We start from the raw sequence: 12,305 nt of genomic DNA on the forward strand, positions 1-12,305 counted from the left end.
AGCAGCAGGGATGGTGCATCAGTTTGCTTTGCAGGAGCACAGCAGGGCTGGGAGCTAGGAGGGACATGGAGGGGGACAACAGAGGAAGCACAGAGCAGCTCCCTGGGGCTATGCTCCACAGGTGGCTCTTGTCCTTCCTTTCTGCCCCAAACTGTGCTGGCACCAGACCATAGGCTCCCACCCTGCTCCCAGCCCCAAAGGACAGGCCAGGACAGAGTCACTTGGGAGGCAAGATGTTTATTCACCCCAGGTTGGCTAGGTGGCATGTGCAGGGCAGGAGCGGTGGACAAGGCCATCTGCCCACCAGCTGCATCCTCTTGCAGTGAGCGGTGACCCATGGGGACATCCATCCCCCCCCGCCCCCGGCATGGGGCAGCTGGGGCTGCCTGGGCTGGGTTGCCCATCTCCCCATGTTTGGGGTAGCCAGGGGGCTGCCCCTCCAAGTCGCAGCCCCCCAAGTGGTCCCGTACCTCAGTCACCGCCTCTTCTGCAGGCTGTGGCTCCCTGTGGGATGGGCCATCTCCAGCCGCCGAGCCGTGGCCCCAAGAACAGTATTTCCAGGAATCCCCAACGTAGCGCCTAAGGGATTCCTGGGAAAACTGGACCCTGAGGGCACGGCGACCTGGGCTCTCCACCAGCCCTGAGCATCCTCACCGCTGGCTGGGCTCCGTGGTGGCTGATCATAGGTGCTGCTGCTGCATCCCTGCTGTCCCCCCACCACAGAAGGCTTCCACATTTCTGTGTGACCCCTCCGACTAGTGCCAAGCAGACACAGGGGTCCCTCTGCTGCAAGGAGAAGGCTCCCCACCTTCCTCTCCCTCCTTGCTCTCTGCAGGAATCTGGAGTTTTGGGGTGAGCCCTTTCCTGTAGCAAGGGGTCAGCTCTCCTTCTGTGACTCATCCCAGCGGGTGGAGGGTCCTGGAGGTCCCCAGGGTGCACAGTTCCTCCCTTCCCGAGCTACAGTGCTTCATCTCAGACTCCCAATTGACCAGAGATGCAGCACTGCACCTTGGGCTGGGAGACATGGAGGAGCTGCAGTGACCCTCACTGCAGCTGCCGTGCATCCATGGGTCGTGTCATGGCAAGGCTGTGTGTCTGCCTGCTCGGCTGGGTGCAGGGAAAAGGGTCTTCCCCCCCTCCCCCAAGCCATGTGCCTGCATCCGCTGTGCCCAGCCCCAGCACGATGGCAGGACAGATCTGGGCTTGGTAGATCAGCCTGACGCCAGCTCTGCAGGGACAGACAGGGATAGGGACAGGTTGGGGGGGTTCTGCCTCTAAATCCATGTTCCCCTCCCACAAGCTGGTGCAGAGCTGGGCGAGAGGGTGAGTGTGACAGGATTCCCCCCAGGGCGCAGGGCTGCCACTCAGTGGGGCCAGGACACCTCAGGACAGTTTGGGGCTGTGGGCATCACCCAGTGCATCCCTGCCTGCCCTCTGCCCCTTCCCCACCCCGGGGGATGAGGAGTGTGTAAAAGCTCCTGCTGTCCCTCCCCACCCCTGTCCCTGTCCCAGTCCCCATCAGAGTAGAGCCTGCAGCTGGCCAGCACCTGTGGGAAGGCTTCAGCCTCAGCTTCCTGACCTCAGACATCAGCCCAATCCCTTCCCAGAGTGGCAGGACTGAGCCCAGTCCTTCCCATGAGCAAGGGCCAGGGGCTGTAAGAGGGGTGCCTCCTGGACCTTTGCCCAAGGGTGAGGATCCAGGGGGAAGCAGGAGGAGAGGGAGGATGGAGGGAGTGGCCAAGCCCAAAAATGTCTTTCGCAGGCGAACTCTAACTTCCTGAGCAGAGCCGAAACGTGATAAACAGACCATCTATCACAACCGCATCCTGCTGCTGGGCCCCGGCAGCCGTGGCGCTCCCAGCAGCCTGACAAGAAGCAGATGGCGCATCTCTGGCATGAGCTCCTGCATCCGGCACTGGCCCCCCCAGCCGGGTGCACCCAGCTGGGAACAGGGACAGAAATGACTCTGTGCAATGTGCGGGGCTCCCCTGTCTGCTGCTTGCGGTTCTTGGTAGGAAAGTGGGGAAAAAAGTCCCATGGTGCCCCAAGCTTGCAGCATCTATCAGGAAGGAGGTTTGGGAGCAGGCATGGGGTTATCTCCATACCAGCCATGGCTGGGCCAACCCTGAGCCCCGGCCAAGTGTGGGAACAGCCACAGGGACCTGGATCCAGGGGAGGTGCTGCAGGGACCCTCCTGTCACCCTACGCCTTTGCGAAGCCTCTGCTTTGCTGCTGTCCCCACCGGGCAGCGCCCCAGCCCCATGCACATCCCCGGGGAGGGGCCACTATGCTTTTAGCAAGGAGCAATGTGCAGCACTGCAGTGTACCCTGGGAACCAGCCCTGCTTTGCATGGCTCAGTAGTGGGGAGCAGGGGCAGGTTTGTCCGCAGCATGTGGCTACCTGTGCCTAGGGAAAGGGCACGCAGTGGTGCCCGTGCTGGCAGTATGCCAGCTCTGCCCATATCTCACTGCTGGCCATGTCTCCAGGACTGTACAGTTGTCATGTGCCTTTGGCAGCCTTGATGTACCCGGGGACTCCCATGGCTGAGCCTGTAAGAGACAGAGGGTGGCAGTCAGCGTGGTGGTGTGGAGCCATGAGCTCTCAGGTCCCTTCCTGGGCAGCTGCCATGGGGGCCCCCTTGGTGCCCAGCACGCCACAGGACTGAGGACAGCAATGCCAACAGCTCTGTGCATACAAGAAACCCTATGATAGCCACTCAAAGGCCTCCCTTTGATTGCTAGAAGCCATATGTGCCCAAAGCCCAATGGTATGGGGCACGTTCGCCTCTCCCAGTGGGTGGCTGGCACGTCCCCAGGTGTGCAGGGAGTCCTGCAGTGGGGCCCTGCCACTGTCCTGACCCTGGTGAGAAAAGCTGGGATGGAGCCTTCTCTGCCCCCGCAGTGTGGAGCAAGGAGACCTCAGCTGCCATCCCCAGGGAGGTGGTGGCGGGGAAAGAAATACCAAGAAAGGCTGGAGGAATGTGCTGGGCTGTGCATCCTGCTGGGCTGGAGGCAAAACATCTGCTGGGTCTCGCCTGCCCCTGCCCAAGGAGAGGTCTTGGGAGGAGGGAGGCATCCTCATCCTGCCTCCGATGTCCAAGTCACAACCTCCTCGTCCCAAGATGGGGCAAAAAAGCCGGTGCTGCAGGGCCTCCCCGTTCTCCCTTGTCTCCACACTCGGTTTTATCCCAGTTTCCCAAGGAAAGGAGGCTGCTACCAGCGTGCCGTCCGGCCACCACCCTCTGGTCCCCAGCACTCATGTTGCTGCTGGGGACCTCTGTGTTGGGGGACACCGGTGTCCCCCGAGCAGTGCCTGCCAGGAGGAGAGCTCCAGCCCTCAGTTGCTTGTCCCCTTGCTCATGTGGGTATGAACACGCCACATGGCTTCAGAAGAAGAAACCAGACCAACAAATGTCTGGACTTACAGTCCTGCTGATGCTGGCAGGACCACCAGCCACCACTGCATCCCCTGGCCGAGCGTCTCCGGAGGGTACCTGGGGCACAGCATGCAGGCCCAGGACAGTCCCCGTTCCCCGGTCATTCCAGCACTGCCTGGCATTGCCCTTGCTCCTACCCGCTGCTCACCTCCAGCCTTTGCCTCTGCTGAGCCGCTTCCCCTGCTTGCCTGCCCTGCTGCTGCCAGTGGGTGCCAGGAGGATGGGAGCAGGCGGGTGAGCACTTGGTGTCCATGAGCTGCCTCCCTGGTGGTGCTGGGCTGAGTCAGAACTCAGCCCTCCCCGTGGTTACAACACAGCGCCCTTTCCCCTCTCCAGGCAGGCCACTGCTGCAGGAAATGTCCTTTTTTAATAACAGTTGGGATTTGTTTCCTCCTTAAAATTCTCCAGCCCGAAGAGGCCAGGCATGAGGCCAGACCTGCGCTTTTGAGGGAAGCCTGAACCCCAGAGCCAGGATGGTTCTGGGGTTCAGCCTGCTCTCTGGAGGAGGGTGGAAGGCACAAGGTGATGCTCAGCCCCATGCAGGAGCCCTTTCCCCTCCTCCTGGCCCCCAAAAGACTGATCTCCACTAGCTTTTGGGGCTCCGTCCTTGCCCCAGCTGAGCTTTGATCCAGTTCAGGTCATCAGCTACCCAAGCAGCCCTGATGCCACCTCCCGCTGGCTGAGGGACTCGTTGCTGGGTGACACCAGACAAGGTAAATCCTGACCAAGAGCTCCCCCCAGGTGTCCCCTCCTGGGTGGCGAGGACTGGGATGATGGAAGGACTCACTCAACTCAGTAGAAATTTAAGGGACTGACCCCAGGGCAGCTTCTGCTGCCTGCTGAGTGTCCCTCACAGGAAGTGATCACACAGGGATGCTGCTGGCTGTCACTTTGCAGCACAAGCTGGTGGCAGGACAGCTCCAACACTTCTTCCCACTGGGGCCTTCCAGCTCTCCCAGCATCTCCATCCCCCATGGACAATGGTGGCCTCTGCAGAGAAGAGGTGCCTCTTCCCTCCTTTCCTTCCCCCACTCCCTCACCAGGGCTCGTATTAAATCAAAGGTTTATGAGAAAATGGAGGGGCCAAGGGAGATCCTAATCTGGTCGCAGGCTGATTAACCCCGAGTTCAGGCTGAGGTCCTGATGTTCAGCTATAAATAGCTCTGCCTTCCCTTTCCCATCCTCCTGCAGGGGCTGTGGCATGCCTGCCCTTTTATGGTCAAAAAGGCAGATTTGGAGACTGAGCGGCCCCCATCTCCCATGCTGAGGACGAGCCAAGGGGGCCCAGAGGGATGCTGCTCTTTCTCACTGGCTTTTGCTGGGATAAGTTATAATGCCAAGAACAAAGGAGCAGGTCTGGGGGACTGAGAGCAGGAGATGGGTGCAGAGGGCAGAGCGCATCTGGTTTGTGCTCCTTCCTCCCAGGTGGGCAGCCCCTCTCCTGGTGCCAGAGTGAGGGGAGAAATTGCCTGATTTGGTGTCTGCAGAGAGCTGGGCTCCTCTGCACCACACTTGAAGCACAGTGTGGTGGCACGGTGTGGACAGCAGGAGGGACCCCGGGAACAGATGAGGCCTCTGCCACCTCCAGGCTACAAATGCAAGCTTACATCTCCCCATTTGTCACCCCGGGGCAGGGGACAAACCTCACCATCCCTGCCTGGCCACCACCGTGCCCAGTCCTGTGCTGCCATGCAGGACCCACCAGCTCCTGCAAAGCTGCTGGTGCTGGCCACTTCAGCAAGACACTGAAACCCTCCAACAACACCAAAGCCTGGCTTGGGGGTGAGAAAGAACCTCTGGAGGGGCAGGAGCAGCAGGGAGAGGATCCACAACTAGAAGCAGCATGGCTAAGCAAGAGTCAAGGCTCACAGAAGCCTGGTCATTGCCTTTCCCACGGCCTCAGCTCTTCCCCACTGCCCCCAGCCCCCCAGCTACCATCTCTCCATCCTTAGCTGGTTTCCTCCTCCCAGAGCTGCCTCCCTCTCCCCAGCCGACCACTGGAAGGAATTTTGGGGGTACGGGGAGCCCACTGCAAGGACTGACGCCTGCTGGCCCTGGTGTCAGCCCTGGGGCACATGGAGCGTGGGAGCGGGCTCCGGCACCAGCCCTCCCACTCTGTTTACACGTCACGTTCCCAGTCCGGAGGAAGTGGTGCAGGGGTGAAGTCCCAGTGGGGTCAGGCCATCACGTCATGGGCCTCCAGCCCTCACTGGGAAGGGCTGGTGGGAACCCAGAGCACTGCGAGAAGAGCTCCCTGTGGACACCGTTCCCAAGCAGTGCAGAGCGGCTGCTCCAGCATCCTCCTTCCTCCCTGGGCTCTACTCCTCACCCCACTCCTGCTGGAGCTGGCCGGAGGAGCTGGTGGAGGGGATGCTCCTTGGCATGGCGGGTGTGCAGGAGCTCACACAAACCCAGTAAAGAGCTTAGAGTTGGAGTGGGCAGGGAGTAGTGAGGCTCCCTCTCCTCTCCTGGAGGCATGGCTGTGGTGTGGCTGGAGCTCATTAAGCTGCCAGCACTCTTGGCTGCTTATCCTGGCTTTATCATCTTATCTCTGCTTCAGCAAGGGAGAGGGGGAGTGGGACTGTGTGTGCAGCATTGCCTGGACATGAGAGGAGCCCAGTTAGTAAATCACTTCCCCTGCCGGCCCCTGCTTTCCCAGCCCTGCCTGCTGCCCACCCAGCTGAGCAGTAGAAGATGCTGAAAGACAATGCCCTAAATGGGCCGTGCTCCCAGCAAGCAGGAGATGAGATGTTGTAAAAGATCAAGCACACAAGTTACATCAGGACTGATACTCAGGAGCCACTTCCCTGCAGTGCCTGTGGAACCAGGCTCCGCCATGCTGGCAGACCCTCCAGCCAGGCTGGCCAGGGAGCACCCAGCAGGTAGGGTGAGCAGTGCAGCTCCTCTGCTCAGGTGCGGCGGGGCTCGTGGGGGTTGGAGGAGGGGAATAATAAAAATTAAGTTTGAAAAATAAGGGTGGAGGGGGAAAAAAGGAAGGGCAAATCAGCAATGAGTAAGGTAAGAAGGCCAGACTGGAAAAGAAAGACATTGCCCTATGTACCAGCAACGAGCAAGTTGGTCCTGCAGTGAGCACCAGAGTGACCTGTTGGCCGCCACGGAGCATCTGCCCCACACACAGCACAGTGGGTCCCCAGGTCATGTATGCTGCCTTCTCTTGATCAAGGGAAGCTGCTCATCCTAGCCAAGCTCAGCCCAGGGAGAGGCAGTGCTGTCCTTCACCTCCCAGCCCTGTGTTGTCCACCATGACAGGGATGTCCCTGCAGAGCAGGTATGATGCGCTCCCTCCCAGTGGTCTTGGGACAAAGACCTGGCAGCCTGCATGCTGCCGGCTGGCACCCACAGACCCTGCTGCCCTAGGGTAGGAAGCTTCCAGCATTGCCAGCTCATCTCACCTCCCTGCTGGGGAGGGGGCTTACCAGAGCTGTCACACCATTGCCCCAAAACAGCCTCAGTGGGGACCAAGCCCCCTGAGATTCACAGGGTGCAGATTGCTGGGGCATACAGCACTGCCTGCTGTCTGGAGCAGGATGGTGTCCTGCAGGGCTGGCGGTGCCCCGTGCAGTCCCACCAGCACACCACCTCCCCACACTCTGACCATCTCCTGCAGCTCCAGCACTGCATGGCACATGCTTCCCTGCTTCAGCAACAGCGGGACAAGGAAGGCGTTGGTACTCAGCACCTCCTACTTTGATATCTCACATCAAACAAGAGCCTGGGCAGGCTGGCTGCCTCTCGCTTAGCCTGACTGCACACGTCTGTTCACCTGCCTAGTTGACAGCCGCACACAGCATGCACCTAATGTGGGCACAGGGCTGGCCCTGGGGGCTGGCTAGCCCTCCAGAAGCCCCCTCCCCATCCCCACGGGCAGCATGACTGTCCCCAGGTTGTCCACCAGCACAAAGCAGCTTCATCCCTCACCTCCACCCAGCAACCAGGAGATGCTTTCTTGCAGCTGCCACAGCCCAGGGACTGGAGCATGGTCCTGCTGCGCCAGCACTGTGATGGGCTCCCGCCATGCTGCTCTGCCGATGCCAGCTCCGCCCCGATGCCGTTCCTTCTCCCTGCCCCAAGATGGTGTTGGCACAGCCTTGCATGGCCACATCAGCTCCATGCTGAGCTCTCCCAGCTGCATGGACTGTGCGTGCAGCAGGGATTTGGCTGCTGCTGCTGGGAGGAGTCCCTGTCCGTCCCTGGGGCAGCCTAGGGCACCCACCAGACCCTTTTCCTGCCCAGGCTGGCATTTCTGGTGCGTGGGACAGAAAAGCCCAGTTCCCCCAGGTAATTGTGTCCGTGGGTCCACATGGAATCTTACCCCAGCCTCTGCCCTTTGCATCCATGGCCATGGCAGACAAGCCTGGCCTGCAACTGCTGCCCCTGCCTTGAGCCAAAGGGACAGGGCTTCCCGAGGGCCTTGGGAAGCAGCAGCACCTCCCAGGCAGTGACCCCCTTGGTGGCTGGTAGGGGAGGAGGAGGGGGAGGAGGACGCCCTACTCCCCTGCACCGTCCCTGAGCCTGGCTGGCAGTTGCTGCTGGCAAGCAAGACACTGTCCTGGCTCCCAGGGAGTCCCCCAGAGTGGGGCAGGCAGCACGTCCCAGCTGCCCAGGGGAGGCCAGAGCCAGGTGTGGGGGCAGGGCTGAGAAAAGCCCTGTGAATGTACATGGTCCCTGGCAGGCAAAGGGGTTCGGGGGTCAGGAGTGGTGAGTGCTCCCCCAGCACCCGCTGGCCTGCAGCCACGGGATGTGCGTTGGGCTTCGTCCCCCCCAGATGGAGCCTCCCCCTGTGCAGGATCTGCTCTGCTTGCCTCCTCTGTCTGCTCCCAGCCAAGGTCAAAGGATGGTGAAATGGCTCCAGAGCTCAGATTTCCAGCCTCTTGCCTCATCGTTTACTGCTCAACTACAGCTTGCTCATGAAGACAAGCTTTCGCTCCTTCTGCCCTGCACAGGTTAAGGCACTGGGGCCACCCTGGGGAGCACGTTGGGGTCCCCAGCCCCATGCTCAGCCCCCTGCACTGCCTGTGCTCCTGCCTGCAGGATGTCTGTGCCGTGCTGCTGCCCATTGCCTTCGCCAAGGCGTGGCGGTTACCGGCTGAGCACAGTGCTCACGTGCCTGCCTGCTGCCAGGAGGCAAAGTGTGCCGTAGGCTAACGGTATGGCTCATATTGGCCCTGTTCACCAGCCACTGCAGCAGGCTGCACCACTGGGCCCCGGGCACTGGCTCGCCCTGCCTGAGCCCAAGTTGAGGAGCAGAGGGATGCCAGAGGTGGGCAGAGGCAGGTTTCGCTGGGGGGTGTGGAGGAACGAGCCGCAGAAAAGCCTGATGAGGAACAAGGCTGGTTCTCGGACAGAAAAGGAGACCAAGAAAAGAAAAAAAAAATAATAAAAAGCCCTTAATCATCTCCAGACTGCCTCTTGACAAGTGTGGAGGGAAATGCCACTCTATCCAGCAGCCACCCAGAGCTGCAGCCTGTCTAGACACAGCCTTCACCAAATTCCTGCTGATAACTGCTTGGGAAATCTTTGGCGGAGGCATCTGCCTGTGTTTGCTGGAAATTAACTCCTCTCCCGTTGGCCAGCGGCAAGGAGGCAATAGTGTTGACCTTTGGCAGGCCACCCTGGCTGGTGTGTGGAGGCTGGGGAGCCGGGGCAGGCACAGGCAGGATAGCCCCGTGCTGGGGACACGGCTGCTGGGACAGGGACACAGGCCATGTCGCACTGGTAGCTCCCTGTCCCCATGTGCAGCATCCCAGTGCCGAGATGCTGCAACTTTCCCAGGAGCAGCCAGTGACAGCGGAAGCCCTTGAGTCACAGCGAGGTAGGGACAGACTGGGACCATGGTGGCCACAGCTGCCCTGAGAGGTTACAGCACCCTGGTTGCTGTCACCGTCCCTTTGCAGAGGGACATACAGCCCATATAGGAGCTTGCACCCCCAGGGATGTCATTGCACTCTGGCTGGACCCATTGTCCTCATGCTAGACCCGAGTGACAGCTGGTGGTTGTCCCTGTGGTGGTGGGAGCTGCCCTGTAGAGGACAGAGGAGGGGGGACATGGCAGCTTGCTGCCACATGCTCACTGGGCACCGTGTCCCCAGGTGACCTGCTGGGAGGGGACAGCCACTGCTAGTGCCCTGGGAGCAGAGGGGCAGCATGGAGCCAGCCATGACGCAGGAAAAAGCAGCACCCCGTCCTGCAAGGGATGGTCAGGGAGGAGGCATGACCCGGAGATCCTCGGGAGACTGTGCAAAGCCTAAGCTCAAGGCTGTCTAAGAACAAGCTGTGGCCATCCCCTCACACCCTATGGGGTGGGCAGCCCTGCTGTCACCAGCTGCATGCCCTGTGCCTTCCCCACCAGCCCCGTAGCCAGACCAGGGCTCAGCTGCTGGCTCCCACAGGGTGACCACACTCGGCTGCAGCTGCTGCAACTCCAGGGGGATGAGGATGCAGCAACCATTCACCCAGTGAGCAACAGAGCCAGGAAAATGCCTATGGCTGAGAGCATGCCAGTGGTGCTGGCTACGGGCTGCGGCCAGGGGGACAGAGCGAGGCAGCAGGACAGGCTGGGCTGGCGTTGGGGTTCCAAGAGCTGCGGGCTGTGGGATGCGAGTGCACTGGCTAGGGTGGCTTTAGATTTCTGCAAGCCTGTGGTGATGAGCCCTGGCCCCATCCTCTCCCCAGCCTGTTTTCCTCAAAAAGAGGCAGCAGCACAGCCAGCCAGAGGAGCCAAGTGCATGGCCCATGGCCCCGTTGCACAGGGAGCCCGCCTGCCTGGGCTCGCCTTTGGCTTCCTATTTTTTTCCATCCTAGATGTACACAGAGCAGAAAGCAATTCCTTCCCCAGCCCCGGGACGGCCCTTCCCTGCCTCCAAAAAGCTGGCTGACCCCCACCAAGGCCCTCTCCCATGGCCAGGACGGAGCCATAGGGACAGATTTTGGGGAACCTCTTTGCTCCAGGACCGCCTGGCCCCGGGGTGTCTCTGGCCACTCCTCACCAGCTCTGTGCCCAGCGGGTTTCCCTGCCGGCACCCCATGGCCATGATCCGCTCACGTCCCTCCCTCCTCAGGTAGTGTCCATGCACCTGGAGCGGGAGGACCCCTGCCCACCTCCCTGCAGCCAGCTGGGCTGAGCATCCTGTGGCTGGCAGGGGGGGATGATGGAGGAGCCATGTTTTCCCCTGCCTCCCACCTGCCTGTCCCTGCCCACACTCAGGGCAGGCATCGGGCAGAGCAGGAGCCCCCACGCTGCTGGGGAGTCTGAGTGCCAACCAACTCCTGTCCCCACCGCCCCATGCAGCCCGCTGCCCCACGTAGCCCGCTGCCCCACACAGCCAGCGCGCCTGCCCGCGTGCCCGCCCACTCCCTCCATCCAGGGGCACCTACCTGCTGCCCCACACCTGCGGCAGGGCACCACGGGGATGCGGGTGCATGTCCGCCACCTCCTCCCGGCACATTATAACCCGCCACTGGGACCCCGGCACTGCCAGCTGGGTTTTTTTAAGTGGCTGGCATGGGAGTCCTCGGTGAAAAACTCCTTCCAGGCTGCTCAGAAGCTGGAAAACCTTTTTCTTTTTACCTTATATGAGCTGCAGGAGGAGGCCAGGCTGCCGATGGGCACCGCTGTCAGGGGCGCCGAGGGGATCCATTGGCTGGGGTGCCGTCACGTGGCCCTGCCGCCACGACCCGCCGCCGCGCAGCTGAGTGTTGCTTTTACCCCCTAAGGAAGGGCTGCTTGACAATTTTCATATTTCTTCTAAATTTGGAGATTTCAGACAATGCTGGGAGGCTTGGCTCGGGATGCCAGAGGCCCATGTGGAAGTCATTAAGGGGGAGCGAGGGAAGGGGGGCTGGGGGGAGCAGGGGGGAGGAGAGCAGCCAGGGCTGCGCAGGCTGCCAGCAACGCGCCTGGGAACCCAGGCCATCCCGCCTGGAGAAAGTTGTTTGCAATAACTGACTTCCTCCCGGCCCCGGGACCGTGCACGGGGTGGGACGCTCATCCCACCCCTGGTGGGGTGGGGGTCCGATAGGGCAGGCTGGCTGCGGGGACAGGGAGCTGGAACAGTGCTGGCATCTGTCCCACCGGCCGGTGAGGGAAGCGGAGATGCTCCCTGGTCTGGCTGGAGGTGGCTTATGATTCCCATTGCTTTGAAAAGCTCCATCTGGGCTGTGAAAAAAGGCGTTTCAGCAGCCACAGAACTCTCGCCTGGCTGCCCGTGTGTGCTGGGTGAGATCCCTGGGTACCACTGGGGCTGGGACCCATATGGGACGGTAGTGGTGAGGCCAGGGCTGCAGGGCTGGATGCATGTGGCATCTTTCCCCGTGTTTCAGCAGCATGGGGAGCTGGTGTGGGAGCTCTGTCACCATGGATCTGTATCGGCCCTGGCCCCTCCCGGCCCCGCATGGACCATGAGTCCATGTACGGCCTCCAGCCAGCACTGGGGCCCCATTAATGAGCAGCTAGTTGGCAGCCAGGGAGGGAAACACCCAGCTCCCAAGTACCTTCATCCTCCTGCTCTGGCCATCAGCCCCCAGCATGGCAAGGAAGGGTGTCACCTCTGCTCTGGACATGACCACCCTGCCCTGAGCCCCTCTGGCCTATATGGCTGCTTGCAGGGCTGTGCTGGGCTGTCCCCAGGCAGTGAAGCTAGCAATGGGGTGCAGCTCCAAAGAAGGAGGAAGCAGCCACTGCAGGGTCCTCTGCAGCAAGTGATAACTGAGGGAGATCTGGGGAGCAAGGGGGGGGGGGGAGTGGGGGGGCAGCGACAGCTTCTCCTCTGGGTTTTCCAAGGTGGTGTCACTCCCTGGGAGGGTGCAAAGGGCTGGTGTCTGGGGTCTCATGCTCTGAGGTGTCCCCTG

The 12,305-nt window shown here is 61.2% G+C and overlaps 1 long non-coding RNA gene across 1 annotated transcript; it reads right to left on the minus strand.

The window, feature by feature from the left end:
* Positions 1-221: 221 nt before the first annotated feature.
* Positions 222-11,016, minus strand: LOC135314739 (uncharacterized). Its single transcript, XR_010374218.1, has 2 exons — positions 10,833-11,016; positions 222-2,550 (listed from the first exon to the last, which is right to left on the minus strand). It is a non-coding gene; the product is annotated as an uncharacterized LOC135314739 (long non-coding RNA).
* Positions 11,017-12,305: the final 1,289 nt, after the last annotated feature.

Source organism: Phalacrocorax carbo, chromosome 8 (genome assembly GCF_963921805.1).
Source record: "Phalacrocorax carbo chromosome 8, bPhaCar2.1, whole genome shotgun sequence".
Taxonomy (NCBI): Eukaryota; Metazoa; Chordata; class Aves; order Suliformes; family Phalacrocoracidae; genus Phalacrocorax; species Phalacrocorax carbo.